This window comes from Myotis nattereri, assembly GCF_964212035.1.
Source record: "Myotis nattereri genome assembly, chromosome: 21".
Taxonomy (NCBI): domain Eukaryota; kingdom Metazoa; phylum Chordata; class Mammalia; order Chiroptera; family Vespertilionidae; genus Myotis; species Myotis nattereri.
This window is the reverse complement of record NC_138097.1, coordinates 10654099-10676785: the sequence shown is the minus strand read 5'-3', so window position 1 is coordinate 10676785 and position 22687 is coordinate 10654099. Positions and strand designations below refer to the sequence as shown.

The 22687-nt window shown below is 47.4% G+C and overlaps 1 protein-coding gene and 1 long non-coding RNA gene across 2 annotated transcripts in view; both read right to left on the bottom strand.

The window, feature by feature from the left end:
* Positions 1–22687, bottom strand: part of CRTC3 (CREB regulated transcription coactivator 3) — a gene marked incomplete at its 5' end in the record, with an annotated part of 1283408 nt that overhangs the window by 606121 nt on the left and 654600 nt on the right. The gene's annotated exons all lie outside the window — the stretch shown is intronic.
* On the bottom strand, positions 15897–20918 carry LOC308535946. The gene is made up of 3 exons (XR_013997321.1): positions 20820–20918; positions 16455–16659; positions 15897–16144 (listed from the first exon to the last, which is right to left on the bottom strand). It is a non-coding gene; the product is annotated as an uncharacterized lncRNA (long non-coding RNA).

Below are 22687 nucleotides of genomic sequence, written 5' to 3'. Positions count from 1 at the left end.
CCTATGTTTTCCAAACATTTAGCAATAAAAATACATTACACTTTCCTAGTCAGAAAAATACGATTTTTTAAGTGGAAGGGAACTATAACAATAAAAACAGATAATTAAAAGAGAAGCTATGGAAGGAAATAAGAGGCTAAAAGGGTTTGAAAGGATAGAAGGTAAAATGAGAGCATTTGAAAAGGAAAGATAGCCATGGCCGGGGGACTGAGTTGGGTGGAGTATCATCCTGTACACCAAAAGGTCGTGGGTTCGATTCCCAGTCTGGGTGCCTACAGGGATATTTCTCTCGCACATTGATGTTTCTGTTTCTCTCTCCCTTCCTCTCTCTTAAAAAAAAAAAAATCAATAAAAACATATCCTCGAGTGAGGATAAAAAATAATAATAATGAATTATAAATAAGCCCGACCAGCGTGGCTCGGTGGTTGAGCGTCAATCTATGAACCAGGAGGTCACGGTTCGATTCCCGGTCAGGGCACATGCCCGGGTTGTGGGCTCAGTCCCCGGTGTGGGATGTGTAGCAGGCAGCCGATCAATGATTCTCTCTCATCATGGATGCGTCACATACAGAAATTTTTTGATCTTTGCAACCACAGTAAAACAAAGACTTATATTTTTGATATTTATTTTATATATTTAAATGCCATTTAACAAAGAAAAATCAACCAAAAAAATGAGTTCGCGTGTCACCTCTGACACGCGTGTCATAGGTTTGCCATCCCTGGCTTAGGGAGTGAGTGACTCTGAGTGGCATCCCATCCCCCAGGTTAGGACTGCAGCCTGCCCGCTGGCTCCACGCAGGCATCATGCTGTCCTCGCACAAAGACAGACCCCTCAGAGCAGCAGTTCCTCGGCTTGCACATCAAAGAGCCCCAAGAGCCAGGCCCGTGTGGCTCAGTGGCTGAGCATCGACCTATGAACCAGGAGGTCACGGTTCAATTCCCAGCAGGGCACATGCCCGGATTGTGGGCTCGGTCCCCGGTGTGGGGTGTGCAGGAGGCAGCCGATCAATGATTCTCTCTCATCATTGATGTTTCTCTGTCTCTCCCTCTCTCTTCTTCTCTGAAATAAAGAGAAAGCTCCAACGTGCCCCCATGCTCACCGCAGGCCAGCCAAAGGTGCTGCCGGCACAGCAGGACAGCCTGACACTGACAGTGATCCCTCAGCCGCCTTCCTCGCACCCAGACCCCAGACCACAGCCCCAGCCTGAGCCGCACCCTCTGAGCCTCTGTGCCGCCCAGAGCCTTCAGCCAGCTCTGCAGGGCCCAGTGCTGCTGCCTGGAGATGCGTTTGTGGTTATTAGTTAATTTTAGGGTGACGTCCCTCCTTAAATTACAAAGAAGTCCTTAAACGTATCGCTGTGGTCAGCCCTGGATGGCTGTTGCTGGTGACAGCAATGTCAGGGGACGAGATCAGTGTTTCTTTTTCTTTATTTGGATCTTTTTAGAGAGAGTGGAAGAGAGAGGGAAAGACAGAGAGACACAACATCGATGTGAGAGAAACACATGGATTGATTGCCTCCTGCACGCGCCCCGACCAGGGCCCCGGGCCAGTAAGGAGCCTGCAACCGAGGTACGTGCCCTTGACCGGAATCGAACCCGTGACCCTTCGGTCTGCAGGCTGACACTCTATGCATTGAGCCAAACTGGCTAGGGCAGGGGTCCTCAAACTTTTTAAACAGGGGGCCAGTTCACTGTCCCTCAGACCATTGGAGGGCCGGACTATAGTTTAAAAAAAAAAACTATGAACAAATTCCTATGCACACTGCACATATCTTAGTTTGAAGTAAAAAAAAAACAAAACGGGAACAAATACAATATTTGTATTTGCATGTGGCCCGCGGGCCATAGTTTGAGGACCCCTGGGCTAGGGCAATAATAAAAATATATATTTTTTAAAAAAGATTGAAATCATAGCAAGTATTTTTTCCAGTAACCATGGAACGAAACCAGAAATCAATAGCAGAGGGAAAACTAGAGAAATCCACAAACGGATGGAAATGAAACAACACACTTTTAAACAACCGATGGGCCAAAGAATAAATCACAAGGGAAATCAGAAACCACCTCGGGACCAATGAAAAGAAAAAGACAATATTCCAAACCTTGCGAGACGCAGTGGAAGTGGCGCTAAGGGGGAGTTTAGAGCTGTGAAATGTTCGCATTAAAAAAGAAGAAAGGGCACAAATCAACAACCTCGCTTCATACCTCAAGCAACTAAAAAACAGGAATACACTAGACCCAAGCCAGCAGAGGAAGGAAATAATAAGGATTAGAGCAGAGATAGGAAACAAAACAAAGCATCGAGAAACAATAGAAAAAAAAATCAACAAAATGAAGAGTTAGTTTTTGAAAAGATCAACAAAACTGACAAACCCTTAGCTACAGGAACCAAGGGGGGGGGGGGGAGGGTATGGAGGGGAGAGAAAACTCCAATAATTAAAATTAGAAGTGAAAGGGGAGGCATTACAGCTGATTTCACAGCCATAAAGATTATAAGAGAATAGTGTGAGCAGTTATACACCAACGAATTGGATAACCTAAAAGAAATGAGTAGCCGAAACCGATTTGGCTCAGTGGATAGAGCGTCAGCCTGCGGACTGAGAGGTCCCGGGTTCGATTCTGGTCAAGGGCATGTACCTGGGTTGCGGGCACATCCCCGGTGGGGGGTGTGCAGGAGGCAGCTGATCGATGTTTCTCTCTCATCGATGTTTCTAACTCTCTATCTCTCTCCCTTCCTCTCTGTGAAAAATCAATAAAATATATTTTTAAAAAATATAAATAAAAGAAATGAGTAATTCCTAGAAATACACACCTACCCAGATTGGAATATGAAGAAACAGAAAAATTGGGAAATGTAATGGTGACTATCCTATATAATAAAGAGCTAATATGTAAATGGTCCTCAAGTCTTAGAGCCCTCAATCTCTCCTGCCCAGGCCAGGGGACCTGAGACTGCATCCCCCCACCCCCGCCCTGCAGGACTTGATGAGGGTGGAGCCAGCTGGGTCTGGGTCTTGCGTGATTTCGAGGTGTGCGTGGGTGGGCGGGGACTTGATTCTGGGTCCTGCGGTGTGGGGAGCCGATATAGGGTTAAGCCTCGGACTGACCTGTTAGCAAAATCACAAACAAGTCTTCTTCTGAGTCAAATACAACCCAATCCGAGAGGTGGCTGCTGATTTACATGCGCTGTCATTTAAAAAATAAAAATGGGCCCTAGCCAGTTTGGCTCAATGGATAGAGCGTCGGCCTGTGGACTGAAGGGTCCCAGGTTCGATTCCGGTCAAGGGCATGTACCTTGGTTGCAGGCACGTCCCCAGTAGGGTGTGTGCAGGAGGCAGCTGATCGATGTTTCTCTCTCATCGATGTTTCTAACTTTCCATCTCTCTCCCTTTCTCCCTGTAAAAAATCAATAAAATATATTTAAAAAAATAAAATAAAATAAAAAATAAAAATGGGGGAATTTGCTGGAAGCCGGTCCACCCTTGCTGCTTGACACAGTCGCTGCAGGGAAGAAACACCTGCACAGCTTATGTTTCAAGCGACCTGGTGTATATGACATATGTTTGCTCCCCCTCTTAGCGCTATGTGTTTTAATCAGGACCACCTCCCTGAGAAAGGTTGTTTCCCCAGGTTAGGGGTTAACAGGACGAAGGAAGGGAATAAATCAGTGAAACCCCCTAGTGTTACAGAAATACCATCTACTACTTATGAAGAACTTGGACTAAGACTGTTGGCAATAAATTTGGGACTTGTTGGGCCCACATCCCCAGGGGTCTGCCCACCAGGGAAAGCACCAAAGCCTATACCCCTGGAGATCCACTGACACAGGGCAGTCCCAAGGAAGGCAAGCAGCGAGGCTGGGAGGACATAACCTTTACTGGGTAGGAGAATCTCCTTCAGTCACTTCCTTGTAGCCCATCAGTAGAGCAGTGACCTTGGAATAGCCCTTGTAATGGAAACACAGAGATTAACCTAGACAAGATTAAAATCAACAGAACTAGATAGAGACAGGATTTTTGGCAAAGGTCAGATAAGAAACAAGGAACTATAGAATGTTACCCAAAACATACCATGATGTGATTATAGAGGCATGCTTATAGGATCAAATGCTATAAATACAGATGTAAGAGGACAATAAAGAGAGAACCCAACCATGATGATCAACTGAACGCTGCCTCCATGTCATTCCTTCATCGCCGACTCCGTCCACACCTATGGGAACCCCTGGACCTGTTGGGGCTGGACCCCAACACTGCGGCGCACCCCAGACTCTGACAGGAGGGAGATTTTCATATGCATTTTACTAATTTTCTTTCACCTCTGACACTTCTATTATAGAGAAAGGGCAAATAGCAACATTAAAATATTTCCTCTAATTAATGCCCTTTTAATGTGCACAAATTTCGTGCACGGGGCCACTAGTAGTTAATAATACTATAGTTCATATTTAAAAGTTGCTAAGAGAGCAGATCTTGAAGTCCTCATCACAAGAAAAAAAAAAGCCGTGGCCCCGGTTGGGTAGCTCAGTTGGTTAGAGCAACATCCTGATACACCTAGGTTGTGGGTTCGATCCCTGGTCAGGGCACAAACAAGAAGCAACAAATGAGCCCTAGCTGGTTTGGTTCAGTGGATAGAGCGTCGGCCTGCGGACTGAAGGGTCCCGGGTTCGATTCTGGTCAAGGGCACACGCTGGGGTTGCAGGCTCAATCCCCAGTCGGGGGATTGCAGGAGGCAGCCGGTCAATGATTCTCATCATTGATGTTTCAATCTCCCTCTCCCTTCCTCTATAAAATCAATAAAAAAAAATTTTTAAAAACCCACAAACCTCCCAACAAAGCCTAAAAGCAGATGGTTTCACTGGAGAATTTTACCAAATATTTAAAGAAGAATTGAAGGATGGAGAGGGTCTAATATATGGCGATGGAAGATGGTTTGAATTTGGGTGGTAGGCGCACACTGCAATACACAGATCTTGTATCACAGAAATGGACACTTGAAACGTATGTGGTCATATTAGCCAATGTCACCCAATACATTTAATAAAAAAATTTTTAAATAAAATTAAAACAAACAAAAATAGAATTAACACCGAACCTCCTCAAACTCTCCCAAAACAGTTAAGTGGAGATAATACTCCCAAACTCATTCTCTGAGGCCAGCATTACCCTGATACCAAAGCCAGACAAAGACACTACAAGAAAACCATAGGCCAATACCCCTGAAGAACGCTAATGCCCAAATCCTCAACAACATACTCACCATCGAAGTCAGCAGCATCTTAAAAGGCTTAGCCCTAGACGGTTTGGCTCAGTGGGTAGACCATCGGCCTGTGGATGGCTCCGGGGTTCGATTCCAGTCAAGGGCACATACCTTGGTTGCAGGCTCCTCCCCTGCCCAGACCCTGGTCAGGGTTTGTGCAGGAGGCAACCAACTGAGGTGTTTCGCTCACATCGAGGTTTCTCTATCTTTTCCTCTCTCTTCCATTCTCCCTAAAATTCAATGGGAAAACATCCTCAAGTACACTCGAAGGTCCCGCATCTGTCTCTGGCTTCAACAGTAGTGTTTGGACAGAACAGACCCAGGGACACCCCCACTTCCAGCCTCCGACCACTCTCCTGCGTCTCATCCAGCTGCCACCTTGGGAGCCACCTCCGGGACCAGCCAACACACCGTTTGTTCGTTTTTCTACCTTAACTCCTTATTGTGGAATAACCAGGAGCTCCCAAATTCGTCAGAATTATTCCCCGAGGTGGAGGCACCATCACCCGCCTGGCCAACCTGCATCTGCGGGCCTCGCACACCTACCTCTCTCGGGGCTACTATTTCGACCGTGAGGATGTGGCTCCGGCGTGAAGCGTGAGGGCACTGAGCATCTCTTAAAATTGCAAAACGAACGTGCGGCCGCATCCTCTTCCTGGACATGCAGAAACCTTCCCAGGACGTGCAGAAACCTTCCCAGGACGTGCAGAAACCTTCCCAGGACATGCAGAAATCTTCCCAGGACATGCAGAAATCTTCCCAGGACGTGCAGAAACCTTCCCAGGACGTGCAGAAACCTTCCCAGGACATGCAGAAACCTTCCCAGGACGTGCAGAAACCTTCCCAGGACGTGCAGAAACCTTCCCAGGACGTGCAGAAACCTTCCCAGGACGTGCAGAAACCTTCCCAGGACGTGCAGAAACCTTCCCAGGACATGGAGAAACCTTCCCAGGACATGGAGAAACCTTCCCAGGACGTGCAGAAACCTTCCCAGGACGTGCAGAAACCTTTCCAGGACGTGCAGAAACCTTCCCAGGACATGCAGAAACCTTCCCAGGACGTGCAGAAACCTTCCCAGTGCAGAAACCTTCCCAGAACGTGCAGAAACCTTCCCAGGACGTGCAGAAACCTTCCCAGGACGTGCAGAAACCTTCCCAGGACGTGCAGAAACCTTTCCAGGACGTGCAGAAACCTTCCCAGGACGTGCAGAAACCTTCCCAGGACGTGCAGAAACCTTCCCAGGACGTGCAGAAACCTTCCCAGGACGTGCAGAAACCTTCCCAGGACGTGCAGAAACCTTCCCAGGACGTGCAGAAACCTTCCCAGGACGTGCAGAAACCTTCCCAGGACGTGCAGAAACCTTCCCAGGACGTGCAGAAATCTTCCCAGGACGTGCAGAAATCTTCCCAGGACGTGCAGAAACCTTCCCAGGACGTGCAGAAACCTTCCCAGGACGTGCAGAAACCTTCCCAGGACGTGCAGAAACCTTTCCAGGACGTGCAGAAACCTTCCCAGGACGTGCAGAAACCTTCCCAGGACGTGCAGAAACCTTCCCAGGACGTGCAGAAACCTTCCCAGGACGTGCAGAAACCTTCCCAGGACGTGCAGAAACCTTCCCAGGACATGCAGAAACCTTCCCAGGACGTGCAGAAACCTTCCCAGGACGTGCAGAAACCTTCCCAGGACGTGCAGAAATCTTCCCAGGACATGCAGAAATCTTCCCAGGACGTGCAGAAACCTTCCCAGGACGTGCAGAAACCTTCCCAGGACGTGCAGAAACCTTCCCAGGACATGCAGAAACCTTCCCAGGACGTGCAGAAACCTTCCCAGGACGTGCAGAAACCTTCCCAGGACGTGCAGAAATCTTCCCAGGACATGCAGAAATCTTCCCAGGACGTGCAGAAACCTTCCCAGGATGACTGGGGCAAAACTCAGGTCGCCAGGGAAGCCGCCCTGGCCTTGGAGACGAACCTGAACCAGCTCCTTTGGGAGCTGCAGGCCCTGGGTTCTACCCGTGCAGACTCTCATCTCTGCGACTTCCTGGAGAACCACTTCCTGGATGAGGAGGTGAAACCGATCAAGAAGATGGGCGACCACCTGACTAACATCCCCGCAGGCTGGCCGCCCCCAGGCGGGGCTGGGAGAGTATCTTTTCGAAAGGCTCCCCCTCAAGCATGACTAGGAGCCTTTGGAGCCCAGAGGCCTTTCAGAGGCCCCTCTGCATCCCCTACTGCAGGGGTGGGCAACCGCTGGCACGCATGCCAAACATGGCACGGCATTAACTTTTGCTGGCACGAGAAACCCTCTCTTATAATCTTCCATTTACAATTTTTTCTTTTTTTTTTTAAGAATTATTTTATTTTTTTTAAAGTATATTTTATTGATTTTTTTACAGAGAGGAAGGAAAAGGGATAGGGAAGTTAGAAACATCGATGAGAGAGAAACATTGATCAGCTGCCTCCTGCACATCTCCTACTGGGGATGTGCCCGCAACCCAGGTACATGCCCTTGACCGGAATCGAACCCGGGACCCTTGAGTCCGCAGGCCGACGCTCTATCCCCTGAGCCAAACCGGTTAGGCATACAATTTTTTTCTTAATATCGATTTTTTTATTTTTCAGATAAATTCAGTGTAGGTGCATCTTAGATACATAAATAATTTTACATAACAAGTTATCGTAAAGGCCATAGACATGGATGGATGAGAGAGGGGAAGAGCAATTTCTATGCCTCTGCCTTAATTCTCCCCGCCTTTCTAGATCCGACCAGTGTTTTGGTTTCATCCACATACGCTTGCGAATCTTTGTTCTCAGGGATGAATTTTGTTAAGTCTCGTAAGAGGAGTAGCCTGACGGATGGAAGTAGTAGCGCGTGCATATCTCTGAAGGTCACGAAATATAAACCTGATGTAAAATCTCTGTCATCGGTGATGCAGCCGCAAAAGGCTCAGGCGGGAATGAGCAGGTCACGTGAGATCTCCTCACTACTCAGAAAGGGTACAATCTCAAACGGATGAATTATTTATTTCTGGAATTTTCAATTTAGTATTTTCAGATCACAGTTGACCGTGGGTACCTGAAACCTTGGAAAGTGAAATTGTGGATTGAGGTTGTGGTGTGTGTGTATGGGGGTGTTACTATAATAAAGGCTATCTCTCTATATAAAACCCTAAGCGACCATCTGACCGTCCGACCAGTAGCTATGACGCACACTGACCACCAGGGGGCAGACGCTCAACGCACAGGCGTGGAAACACGCAACCGACTGATGAATCTCAGAGGGAAGGGGGGAGGGGGGGAGGGGGGAGGGCAGGAAGATATTAACCAAAGATCTTATATACATACTAGAGGCCCGGTGCACAGATTCGTGCACCGGTGGGGTCCCTCGGCCTGGCCTGCGGGGAATCAGGCCGAAGCTGGCAGTCTGACATCCCCCAAGGGGTCCCGGATTGCGAGAGGGCTGCTAGTGTATTTATAATAAGCCTGTATTTATAACATTTCAATCAATGGGGAAAGAGTGAAAGCTCCCTAAAACCAGGAACATGACAAGAGCACCCACTCCTGCCACTGTTAGTCACCATAGTACTGGAGGTTCTAGCCAGAGCAATTAGTCTATATTGTCATTCAAGTCAAGGGACCCTAAATAGCCATATATGATCAAATGATCTTCCCCAAGAGTGCCAAGGCCACTCGATGGGAAAAGGGGCAATCTCTTCAATAAATGGTGCTGGGAAAAGTGGATATCCACATGCAAAAGAATAACATTGAACCTTTATGCCAAGTAGAAAGAATAATTGAAAGAGATTCAAGTCCAGCCAGTGTTGTGCTCAGTGGTTGAGTGTTGGCCCAGGAACCAAGAGGTCACCGGTTCAATTCCCCGTCAGGGCACATGCCCCAGTTGTGGGTTCGATCCTCAATCGGGGGCGTGCAGGAGGCAGCCAATCGATGATTCTCTCTCATCATTGATGTTTCTATCTCTCCCTCTCCCTCCCTCTCTCTGAAATCATCAAGAACATTCAAACAACAACAACCAGAACAAACAAACAAACTTCTCACCTTCTTAGGTGATTCGGAAGGGCCCCCAATTTGTAAACCACTGGCCCGAAGTGATCCTGGAGGGCTTCTCGGAAGAAGAGTAGCTGTGAAGGGTAGAAATGTTTGGGTTGGGTGAAGAGGGGGGCTACAAAGGAGGAATTAGTTCAGCAGCAGCAGCATTATCACCATTGCAAACATTGATTACAAGTGCCTATCATGCGTGGTTCATACATGTTCTCTCATTGAATCCCACTGCAGCAACTCTCTGAGGCTGAGAAAGTCCTGGCTGTGCCTCCCTGCTCTGCATCACCCCCTGCCCCCAATCCTCCCAGGCCTCCCCTCTGAAAGGCTCACATAGTCCGGGGCAGCAGGACTCCAAGTACCTGCCCTGCTCTGGCCAAACAGGACCAGGTGGGCCAGGACTACATTCTCCTACAGGTGGCTGGCACCATGGGCAATGATTGGCATGGGGCACCTCAGGTCCCCTTGAGCGCCCTCTGCTGGTGGCTCCTGGCCTGGCAAGTGTCTGCAGGCGCTGGGCACTGAGCCCAGGTGGCTTTCATTTTTCATTAGCATGATGGGATGCCTCTCCCAGCCTGGGTGATATTAATTACAGCCTGTTGTATAACCCAAGGCAGCGGTTCTCAACCTGTGGGTCGGGACGCCTTTGGCGGTCGAACGCCCCTTTCACGGGGGTCGCCTAAGACCATCCTGCCTATCAGATATTTACATGACGATTCATCACAGGAGCAACATGACAGTGATGAAGTAGCCACGAAAATAATGTTATGGTTGGGTCACAACATGAGGAACTGTATTTAAAGGGCCAGAAGGTTGAGAACCATTGGACTAAGGTTTCGTAGAGGACGGAGTTCTCTGTCCCAGAGGCGTCTGGTCCCCAAGATTCGCCCCCAAAAGGACTGACTTCTCAAAGATTCTGGGCTCCCTCCACCTTCTGCTGGTCAGCATGAGCCTTCATTCCCTCCCGCTCCCCCAGCCCATCCTCAGGACGGCCAATCAGGGAGAACCCTGGTTATTCTGGAAACTGCTCCTTAAGAATGGAGAATTCTAGCCCAGGTGCTCAGTGGTTAGAGCATCAGGCCTCAGACAGAAGGGTCCTGGGTTCGATTCAGGTCAAGGGCACGTACCTCAGTTGCAGGCTTGCAACCAATCAATGGGTCTCTCTCACATCGATTTTTCTCTCAGTCTCTCCCCCTCTCTTCCACCCTCTCTAAAAATCAATGGGAAAATATCCTCAGATGAGGATTAACAAAAAAAAAAAAAAAGCAACAACAAAAAAGAATGGAGAATTCTAGAAATCCGATCTAAAAGCTACACACAGATTCCTGCTCCGATAAAGAAATGCAGTGGAGTCTACTGTTACAGGATTCTTCCAAGGAGGGCCGCAGTCTCACTCACACCAGGAATACCATTATGGATTCGTGCATTGAGCTTTGGCGTTTGCAAACCTCTTTGAGCAGCAAACCCTTGGGACCCGTCCTACTGGGTCTCCCTGGCACCGAGGCAGCTGCAGAGCGCAGGGTTCCCTGTAGGGAGAGGGAGGCGGAAGGAGCAGGGGACTTTTTAATGGTTAAGTTCCCAAACTAGCTGAAACTTTTCATTGAATCCATGATAAGAGTGGAAATGCTTGGATGTTTGCCATGAAAAAGAAAGCAGAACGTTCAACCGTGGATGATAAATAAAAAGGATTTTGAATCTGAAGCCTTGTCTATAGTTTTTTTTTTTTTTAAGTTCCTTCTCTTTTATTTTTATTTTTTTAAAATATATCTTATTGCCGAAACCGGTTTGGCTCAGTGGATAGAGCGTCGGCCTGCAGACTGAAAGGTCCCGGGTTCGATTCCGGTCAAGGGCATGTACCTGGGTTGCGGGCACATCCCCAGTAGGAGGTGTGCAGGAGGCGGCTGATCGATGTTTCTCTCTCATCAATGTTTCTAACTCTCTATCTCTCTCCCTTCCTCTCTGTAATAAATCAATAAAATATATTTAAAAAAATATATATATATCTTATTTATTTTTTTACAGAGAGGAAGGGAGAGGGAGAAGGAAGTTAGAAACATCCATCAGCTGCCTCCTGCACACTCCCTACTGGGGATGTGCCCGCAACCAAGGTACATGCCCTTGACCGGAATCGAACCTGGGACCTTTCAGTCCGCAGGCCGATGCTCTATCCACTGAGCCAAACCGGTCAGGGCTTGTCTGCAGTTGTTTTGAGGGCTGATGCTTGGAGAAGAAGCAGGTGTCATTACTGACAACCAGGTGGAGGCGCCAGTGGAGATCGAAAGGGGCCTCTGAGCATCTCAGGTCGACAGCGGGGCTCTCTGTTATGTGAATTTCCCGTTACACGCTATGCTTTTCCTCTTTTTAAAAATAGGTTTTTATTGATTTCAGAGAGGAAGGGAGAGGGAGAGAGAGACAGAAACATCAGTGAGAGAGAATCATTGATCGGCTGCCTCCTGCACGCCCCCCACTGGGGGACCGAGCCTGCAACCCGGGCATGTGCCCTTGATGGGAATCACATCTGGGACCCTTCAGTCTGCGGGCTGACACTCTATCCATCGAACCAAACTAGCTAGGGCAGGTTTTCCTCTTTCTTGATATAGGTGTATTAAGAACACCCCTCTTGCCCTAGCTGGTTTGGCTCAGTGGATAGAGCGTCAGCCGACAGACTGAAGGGTACCAGGTTCGATTCCCGGTCAGGGCATATGCCTGGGTTGTGGGCTCAATCCCCAGTGTGGGGAGTGCAGGAGGCAGCCAATCAGTGATTCTCTCTCCTCATTGATGTTTCTATCTCTCTCTCCTTCTCCCTTCCTCTCCGAAAGCAATAAAGAAATATATTTTAAAAAAAGAAAAAGGCCGAAACCGATTTGGCTTAGTGGATAGAGCGTCGGCCTGCGGACTGAAGGGTCCCAGGTTCGATTCCGGTCAAGGGCATGTGCCTGGGTTGTGGGCATGTCCCCAGTGGGAGATGTGCAGGAGGCGGCTGATCGATGTTTCTCTCTCATCGATGTTTCTAACTCTCTATCTCTCTCCCGTCCTCTCTGTGAAAAATCAATAAAATATATTTAAAAAATAAATAAATAAAAATAAAAGGAAAAAGAATCAATGAATGAGTGGAACAATAAATCGATGTTTCTCTCTCTCAGATGAATTAAAAAGCAAAAAAAAAAAGCAAAAAGATAATCAGGAGAGTTTCTGTCCAGAGAACATTTGAGCAGAAACCCAAGGAGGTAGTCTGCATTTTCTACTTCTGATTTTTCTCAAATAGAGGAAACTTCTAGGTGTTTTTTGTGTTTGTTTGTTTTTTTAACCCAGAAAACAATTTCACTCATTTTCAAATTTGTCAGCAATTTCACATAATATCCTTTTCTATTTTTAGCTTATTTCTCTTGTGATGGCCACCATTTACTTCGCCTTCAGTTGGGTTCATTTCTGTTTTATTGCTTTCTTTATTGCGAATGTCCATTGTATGACTTAGTCTCTGCTTTAACTACAGGAACCAGTTCAAGGAACTTTGACTGTTTTTCTAGTTTCTGATTTATTATTTTCTGTTTGTTTTGTTTTTTTTACTGATTCCTTCCTTCCTCATCTTTATTTGGGGTGTTGTTTTTAATGTTTCTAAGTGATTTTATGAATATTTTAACTTTTTCTGGGTTGAATGAGCTACAAAACTTTTTGGGCAAAGGTTTGCATGTGTCCTGTTGGTTTTCATAAGTGCAATTCTTTGTGTTATTTTCTTTTTAAAAAATATTTATATTTTTACTGATTTCTGAGAGGAAGGGAGAGGGAGCAAGAAATAACAATGGCGAGAGAGAATCATTGACCCGCTGCCTTCGGCACGCCCCCTGCTGGGGATCGGGCCACAACCCGGCCATGTGCCCTCGGCCAGAATCGAACCAGGGACCCTTCAGTCCGCAGGCCAATGTCCATCCACTGAGCCAAACGGGCTAGGGCTGTGTTATTTTCTTAATTAATACGTGGTTCTTGCCGGAACCGGTTTGGCTCAGTGAATAGAGCGTCGGCCTGCGGACTGAAGGGTCCCGGGTTCGATTCCAGTCAAGGGCATGTACCTGGGTTGCAGGCACATCCCCAGTAGGAGATGTGCAGGAAGTAGCTGATCGATGTTTCTCTCTCATCGATGTTTCTAACTCTCTATCTCTCTCCCTTCCTCTCTGTAGAAAATCAATAAAATATATTTTTTAAAAAAAAATACCTGGTTCTTGATTCCCTCCTTTACCCGAAAGCTATTTTGAAGAATTTAAAAAATTATTTTTATTTATTGATTTTAGAGAGAGAGGAAGGGGTAAAGAGAGAAACATCAGTTTGTTGTTCCACTTATTTATGCATTCATTATTTCTTTTTTGTTTGTTTGTTTTTAATCCTCACCCGAGGATATTTCTCCATTGATTTTTAGGGACAGTGGAAGGGAGAAGGAAAGACAGAGAGAAACATTGATGTGAGAGAAATACATCGATTGGTTGCCTCCCTCATGAGGCCTGATCAGGGCCCGCGCTGGGGAGGAGCCTGCAACCAAGGTAGGTGGCCTTGACCGGAATCGAACCTGGGACCCCATGGTCCACAGGCCGACGGCGCTATCCACTGAGCAACACCGGCTAGGGCTGCATCCGCTGTTTTGATTCTTGGCTGTGCCCTGACCAGGCCGCACCTGCAACCTTGGTGTATTAGGAAGATGTTCTCACCAGCTGAGCCACCCGGCCACGGCCCGTTCTGGGAGAATGTTTATTTCACTTCTCGATATGAATTTCTCTAATATGAATCTCTAATCCGAATTTCTAATTTTAGCATATCGTGAACAAAGAACGCGGCCCCTATGACATCTGCGTTTCCAGTGCACTGGGGCTTTCTGTAGGGCGGAAAATGTGACCCGCTTTTGAAAATGATTTTGCGGATCCTGGAAAGTAGGCTGAGTAACTCACAGCCCGAGCCACAATCACTGTGCCCCCAGGAGCTGGGGGACAGGACAAAAGTGAACAGGAAGGAAGCCTCAAAGAGGAAGTGATTTTGAGAGAGGGACAAAGAACTGGCTTCTGTCAGCACCCACTCTAGGCCGGGCAGCACCCTAGGCACTCGGCCTGTGTTATCTCACTCGGTGGTCAGAGCGGCTGCTTCACAGCAGGAAACCAAGGCTCCAAGGGGATAGGGAACTTCCTATACTCTGTCCCCTGTGCAAAGGTCTGGCCCCTTTGGCTTTGCTGAGCGAGTTCCCACTTTGCTTTCAAGACCCATTTAAAAAAAAAAATTAAAAAAAATATATATATTTAAATATATTTTATTGATTTTTTACAGAGAGGGAGAGAGATAGAGAGTTAGAAACATCAATGAGAGAGAAACATCGATCAGCTGCCGCCTGCACATCTCCTATTGGGGATGTGCCCGCAACCCAGGTACATGCCCTTGACCGGAATCGAACCTGGGACCTTCCAGTTCGCAGGCTGATGCTCTATCCACCGAGCCAAACCGGCTAGGGCAAAAAATATATATATATTTTTTTATTGATTTCAGAGAGGAATGGGAGAGGGAGAGAGAGAGAGAAACATCAATGATGAGAGAGAATCATAGATCGGCTGCCTCCTGCACGCCCCATACTGGGGATCGAGCTTGCAACCCAGGCATGTGCCCTGACCGGGAATCAAACCACGACCTCCTGGTTCATAAGTCGATGCTCAACCACTGAGCCACGCCAGCAGGGCTCAAGACCCATTTTACTTTTATTATTTTGATTTTTGTTAATCCTCACCCGAGGATATTTTTCCATTGACTTTTAGGGAGAGTGGAAGAGAGAGAGAGGGAAAGACAAGAGAGAAATACCAATGGGATTGCTTCCTGCAGGCACCCAGACTAGGGTCTGGGCCAGGGAGGAGCCTGCGACCGAGGTACATGCCGTTGGTTGGAATCGAACCCGGGACCCTTCGGTCCACAGGTGATGCTCTATTCACTGGGTCAAACCAGCCAGGGCCTACATGCATTATCTCATTTGATCTCCTCAGCAACACAGGACGCCCTGAGCCCATTCTCTAGACCAGCGGTTCCCAACCTGTGGGTCGCGACCCTTTGAGGGTCAAACGACCCTTTCACAGGGATCGCCTAAGACCATCGGAAAACACAGATAATTACATATTGTTTTTGTGATTCATCACTATGCTTTAATTATGTTCAATGTGTAACCATGAAAACACACCCTGCCTATCAGGTATTTACATGACGATTCATAACAGTAGCAACATGACAGTGATGATGTAGCAACGAAAATAATTTTATGGTTGGGGGTCACCACCACATGAAGAGCTGTATTAAAGGGTCGCGGCATCAGGAAGGTTGAGAACCACTGCTCTAGACCAACAGGCATGTCAAACTCCCAGCCGGCCCACCAACTGCGAGTTTGACATGCTTGCTCTAGCTCAGGGGTGGGCAAACTTTTTGATTCGAGGGCCGCCATGGGTTCTTAAACTGGACCGGAGGGCCGGAACAAAAGCATGGATGGAGTGTTTGTGTGAACTAATATAAATTCAAAGTAAACATCATTACACAAAAGGGTATGGTCTTTTTTTTTTTAGTTTTATTCATTTCAAACGGGCCGGATCCGGCCCGCGGGCCGTAGTTTGCCCACGGCTGCTCTAGGGAGTGAGGCACTCAGAGACTGAGTGTGGTCAAGGTCACTCAGCTGGTGCCACATTCAAACTGGAACCCAGGTCCCTCCTTGGTTAAAGCAGATGCACGCAGACACACACCCACCTCACTCCTCTGGTCTTGCTCACCATCATGGCTGCCCAATCGTGCCCTTTCCCCCAGACAGCGCGCTTCATTAATGCCTTAAAGGAAATTCATGAGCGTGATCCCTAAGGTTACAGGCTGATTCATTCATCTGTTCTTACGAACAATACACATTTACTGAGCCCCTCCCCCTCGCCCCCCCATAGTAGGCTGGCCCTGGACACAGCAACCCAGGTGCAGGTGAGGAGACCTGCAGGGCAGCCCTGCCCACAGTCCACCCACGGCACCCAGGCCTGCCCCCTCCTCCCCTCCCCTCCCCATTCTCACCCCACAACCCTTTATCTCCCTTCACAAAAAGCCCCATTCTCTTTTTGCACAATACACTTTCACAATGGAGAGTCTATTCACCCCAGAGCCGAAATCGTCAGCAACCAGAACGCTGGTTCCTCTTTCCTCCGAGGTCTTCAAGCATCTCCAGGGCAGGAGAAGTAACTGCTTTCTGCCACATGACTTCCGGTTTGCTGGGCTGTTTGGGACTGTAAGCGCCCTGAAGGTCTGACTTGGATCTTTTTTTTTTTTTTTTTTTTTTCCCAGCGTGATGGTTTCTTTTTTGCTTTGTATTGATTTCAGACGGGAAGGAAGAGGGAGAAATAGAAACATCAATGATGAGAAAGAATCATTGATTGGCTGCTTCCTGCACGCCCCACACTGGGGATCGATACTGCAACCCAGGCATGTGCCCTTGACCGGAATCGAACCGGGGACGCTTGAGTCCACAAGTCGACGCTCTATCCACTGAGCCAAACCAGCTAGGGCTAGTAGGTAATTTTTTTTTTTAATATATTTTATTGATTTTTTACAGAGAGGAAGGGAGAGAGATAGAGAGTTAGAAACATCGATGAGAGAGAAACATCGATCAGCTGCCTCCTGCACATCTCCCACTGGGGATATGCCCGCCACCAAGGTACATGCCCTTGACCGGAATCGAACCTGGGACCTTTCAGTCCGCAGGCCGACGCTCTATCCACTGAGCCAAACCGGTTTCGGCAGTAGGTAATTTTTAAAAAATATATTTTATTGATATTTTTTACAGAGAGGAAGGGAGAGGGATAGAGAGTAAGAAACATTGATGAGAGAGAAACATCGATCAGCTGCCTTCTGCACACCCCCTACTGGGGATGTGCCCGCAACCCAGGTACATGCCCTTGACCGGAATCGAACCTGGGACCCTTCAGTCCGCAGGCCGGCGCTCTATCCACTGAGCCACACTGGCTAGGGATAGTAGGTAATTTTTAAGTAATAACATATAGTTAGAAAACAGGACCTAGGCCTCTCATTCCCTCCACTGTACAAAAGATCCAGGTCAGCCTTAGCTGGTTTGGCTCAGGGGATAGAGTGTCGGCCTGCGGATTGAAGGATCCCAGGTTTGATTCCAGTCAAGGGCACATGGCTGGGTTGAGGGCTTGATCCCCAGTGTGGGGCGTGCAGGAGGCAGCCGACCAATGATTCTCTCTCTCTCCCTTCTTCTCTAAAAACAATAAAAGCGTATTTTAAAGAAAAGAAAAATGTAGGAATCATCCAGGATTTAGGGGGAAATCCAAAGAAAAGCAAAAAATCTGTGTGTGGTCGGCATCCCACATTTGCAAGTTATTTTTCCAGGAGTAATGACAGGGTGCATCAAATCGTCTACCTCTAATGACCCCGCCTGTGACCAAGGGTGTATATTTGCATTGCTTTATTCCCAGTAACTTAATCAGCCTTATTTGCATACATATAAGACTAAAAATATGCCACAAGAAACCTACGCCATCGACCATAAACAGGAAACTGCCAGCTTCCCCAGTTCACAACCAATAAATACGTAAGAGCCACAGTGATGAACTCTATTGCTGTGGGAGAGCTCATTGGTATAAAGCCTGGAATACAGCCCTGACCGGTGTGGCTCAGTGGATAGAGCGTCGGCCTTCGGACTGAAAGGTCCCAGGATTGATTCCGGTCAAGGGCACATGCCTGGGTTGCGGGCACATTCTCAGTAGGAGGTGTACAGGAGGCAGCTGATCGATGTTTCTAACTCTCTATTCCTCTCTGTAAAAAAATCAATAAAATATGTTTAAAAAAAAAAACCTGGAATACAATTTCATACTAGCAATCAAGAAAAGCTTAACAGGTCTGGCCAGGGTGGCTCAGTGGTTGAGCATCGACCCATGAACCAGGAGGTCACGGTTCGATTCCCGGTCAGGGCACATGCCCAGGTGGTGGGCTTGATGCAGCCCATCGATGATTCTCTCTCATCATTGATGTTTCTATCTCTCTCTCCCTCTCCATTCCTCTCTGAAATCAATAAAAACAAAACAAAAGAAAGCTATGTCTTTGCTTATTTTATAAAAGAAAAAGCTTAAAAGTTTATACCCTTTAGTTCTGCAACTTTAGTTACTATTTGAAAGAATCAGTAACAAAGATGGACAAAGAATCAGTGGACAAAGATGTTGTGAAGGATGCTTACCAGAGGCTCACCAGTGCCTCTATGTTGGCAAAAAATTACAAATGAAAAAAAGGAAAAGGAAGGAAGGAAGAAAAAAAACCTAAGTATTCACAATGAGGAAATGGTTAAGGAAGTAGTGGTGTGCGTGTTTGATGTAATACTACATAGCTATTAAAAAAACATGTTTTTGAAGAAAATTGAATGAATTGGGAAATGTTTGTAATACTCTGAGATACAAAATTGCATACGCATCAGAATTATATTTTTTAGTTCTCTTTTAATCCTCACCCGAGGATATGTTTTTATTTATTTTTTTAAAAATGTTTTTATTGATTTGTTTAGAGAGAGAGGAAGGGAGAAGGAGAGAGATAAACATCGATTGGTTGCCTCCTGCAAGCATCCCGACCGGGGGTTGAACCCACAACCTGGGTATGTGCCCTGACCGGGAACCGAACTGGCGACCTTTCGGTGCACAGGATGCATGCTCAACCCACTGAACCACACCGGCCAGGGGCAGAATATATTTTTATTGATTGATTGATTGATTGATTGGGGGGGGGGGAGAGAGAGAGAGAGAGAGAGAGAGAGAGAGAGAGAGATTGTTTGGCTGCCTCCCACAACCCCCTATGGCAGTGGTAGGCAAACTGCGGCTCGAGAACCACATGCGGCTCTTTGGCCCCTTGAGTGTGGCTCTTCCACAAAATACCGACTTCTGAGCATGGGCCACAAAGTTTCACTTGCACTGTACGCGCGCGCCCGCACGTGGTATTTTGTGGAAGAGCCACACTCAAGGGGCCAAAGAGCCGCATGTGGCTCGAGAGCCACAGTGTGCCGACCACAGCCCTATGGGGATCGAGCCCTTTGTGGGTGGGAATCGAACCTATGACTTTTTGGTGCATGGAACAATCCTCCACAGGGCCACATGGGTGGTCAGGGCTGTTTTTGTACATTTATGTATATGTTTGTATATTTATCCTGAAAAAAATATATAAAACACTTAGAAGGAAATACAAACAAGTTAAAAGTTATTTCTGTTTTTTTTAAATTATAAATGATTTTTATTTTCTTCTTTCTTCCTTAGCATATTTGCCAAATGTCTATAATGAGTATATTATCTTTTTAATATATTTTTAGTATCATGTGGTGTGGCTGTGGTTGAGCATCAACATATGAACCAGGTGGTCGGGGTTCAATTCCTGGTCAGCGCCCATGTCTGGGTTGAGGGCTTGATCCCCAGTAGGGGGCATGCAGGAGGCAGCCCATCAATGATTTTCTCTCATCATTGATGTTTCTACCTCTCTCTCCCTCTCCTTTCCTCTCTGAAATCAATAAAAAGATATATTTTTTAAAAAATTAATTGCCCTGGCCGGTTTGGCTCAGTGGATAGAGCATCAGCCTGCGGACTCAGGGGTCCCAGGTTCGATTCCGGTCAAGGGCATGTACCTGGGTTGCGGGCACATCCCCAGTAGGAGGTGTGCAGGAGGCGGCTGATCGATGTTTCTCTCTCATTGACGTTTCTAACTCCCTATCCCTCTCCCTTCCTCTCTGTAAAAAAGCAATAAAATATATTTTTTAAAAAATTAATAAAAAATAAGATTAATGTGGTTGTTTCTAGAGAGGGAAAGCTACCTGTGAAATATCTGCTTTCTGCAGCCCCTGTTAGTTCAACCCTGGGGTCCTGCCCTTTCCACTGGCCGATTCCAGTTGGGAGATTTACTACGAAACGTGGAACATGAAATATTGCAGGAGCCACTGGTGATTCTTAAAATGTCTGTCTGGTCTGTCAATGAGAGAAACAGATCTTAATAATCACCTGCTAATCTCCCAGCAGTTACTCGGGCGAACCCATCAATTGAGACGCTGAAGAGCTGTGTCTCATCCCCTATTCTCAGCTTTCACGACTCCCCGGATTTTCAGAGATGGATATGATCATCCTGGAAAGTCTGTGGCATGAATGCATGCTCACCCCCGCCCCCCTGGGGAAATCCTGAGGATTCATAAACCTTATAATAGCAAACCTGCCTTCCCATTTCAGCTCTGGGGGCGGGGGAGGGCGAGGGGGCCAACTTCGGGGCTTCTGAGATGCCCAGGGAGACCTCGGTAGACTGCTTCTCGTCAGAACAGCCCCTTTCTTTCTCTCTAGTATGAATCGGGGGGCTCCCTCCCTGGGTTTGAGCTGGCCAGGGGATTCGGCTAAACCTTGGTGGTGCCTGACCGTGACTTTAGGCCTAACGTCTGCACCAGGTTCACAATATATGCAATACGCCCTCATGCGTTACATGTCCTATTACCTGCTTTTATTCCTCTGAGTCCCAGGGCCTTAGTGGACATTAGAGAAGTTAAAAAGGTGTCAGAGAAGGAAGTGGGTCACCTGCCCAGACAGGTTGTCCAAGGGCAGCCACCTGTAAGAGAAAAAGACAATTGGGCCCTCGCTGGTTTGGCTCAGTGGATAAAGCATCGGCCTGAGGATTGAAAGGTCCCAGGTTCGACTCCAGTCAAGGGCATGTACTTTGGTTGCGGGCACATCCCCAGTAGGAGGTGTGCAGGAGGCAGCTGATCGATGTTTCTCTCTCATCGATGTTTCTAACTGTCTATCCCTCTTTCTTCCTCTCTGTAAAAAAAAAAATCAATAAAATATATATTTTTAAAAAGAATGATAATGTGGACGTTTACAGAGAGGGAAAGATATCTGTGACATATCACTGGGCGAAAGTGGTTGCAATCCAGTAGGTATAGGGTTATGTCATTTTTGTAAAAATAACATTTACATGTCTAGTCGCTCATTTGTTTAACAATTTAAATTTTTTCTAATATCTATTTTATTGATTTCAGAGAGGAAGGGAGAGGGAGAGAGAGGTAGAAACATCAATGCTGAGAGAGAATCATGGATCGGCTGCCTCCTGCACGCCCCACAGTGGGGGACCGAGCCCGCAACCCGGGCATGTGCCCCTTAACCAGAATCGAACCGTGACCTCCTGGGTCATGGGTCAACGCTCCACCACTGAGCCACGTCGGCCGGGCAACAATATTTACTTTGTATAGTTTCATTATTATGTGCGTTTCCACGTAAATGCGTGGATAGAAAATGTCCAAGGATGTGTACCAAACTATAATGGCTCCACGGGGGTGTCTTTTTCAGTTTTGCTTAGCTGACTTTCAAACTATTTCACAACAAACTTGCGTCCTAGAGAAATAATAGAAGCATAACATGTGTATGATGCAGAAACTGGAACACTGGTGCGCCTGGGTCCAGGGGGCACTTGGCTGGTGCCAAGTTGATCTGCATGTTGCTTAGAGAATGAGGGACCCAAGCAAAGAACTAAGATTGAAATCAGGCTGCAAAGGAGTCTATCATCCCTCCTGCCCCTCCCTCCTCCACGGTGTGAATGCCTGTGTCTGCTTCTCTCTCCACTGAGCAAACTCAGCCCCGTACCTGCTCCCAGGGCCCACTCTCCTCCGATTCCTATGCGTCCTTCAGGCAGGCTACCCTCCCCTGATGAGGCCTGGCCTTCGTCTCCACATTCCAGTCATGCTCCTGAGATGACGCCTGGGCCACCTTGGTGAGACGGAGGTGTCCCCAGTCCAGGCCACCTGTTGGGACACAGGGCATCTTTCAATGAATGTGTCTCCACAGCTTTTCTGGCATCGCGTTTCTGGCACGGTGAGTCATTCGGAACAGAATCTCATTTGTAGGTTGTTAAAGGCACCTCCCTGATTTGTAAAACTAATGAATAGCCCGAGCCGGTTTGGCTCAGTGGATAGAGTGTCGGCCTGGGGGAACCTAAGGGTCCTGAGTTCGAATCTTGTCAAGGGCTTGGACCTCAGTTGTAGGCTCCTCCCTGGCCCGGGTCCTGATCGGAGGCAAGCAATCGATGTGTTTCTCTCTATCTCTCCCACCCTCCCTAAAAATCGATGGATAAATATCCTCGGGTGAGGATTAACAAAACAAACAAGCAAAGAAACAAAACCCGAAAAAACACACTAATGAATAAAAGCCACCATGTACCCCGCGATGCATGGGCTCATTTAGGCCTCACTTTAACCCTGTGAGACGGGTGGTCCCACCCCCATTTTACAGATGGGAAGACAGAGAAGCCAACTTGCCCAGAGATTTGCAACAAGTACGCCTGGGCCCTTAAACATAAGATGCTATCTCTGC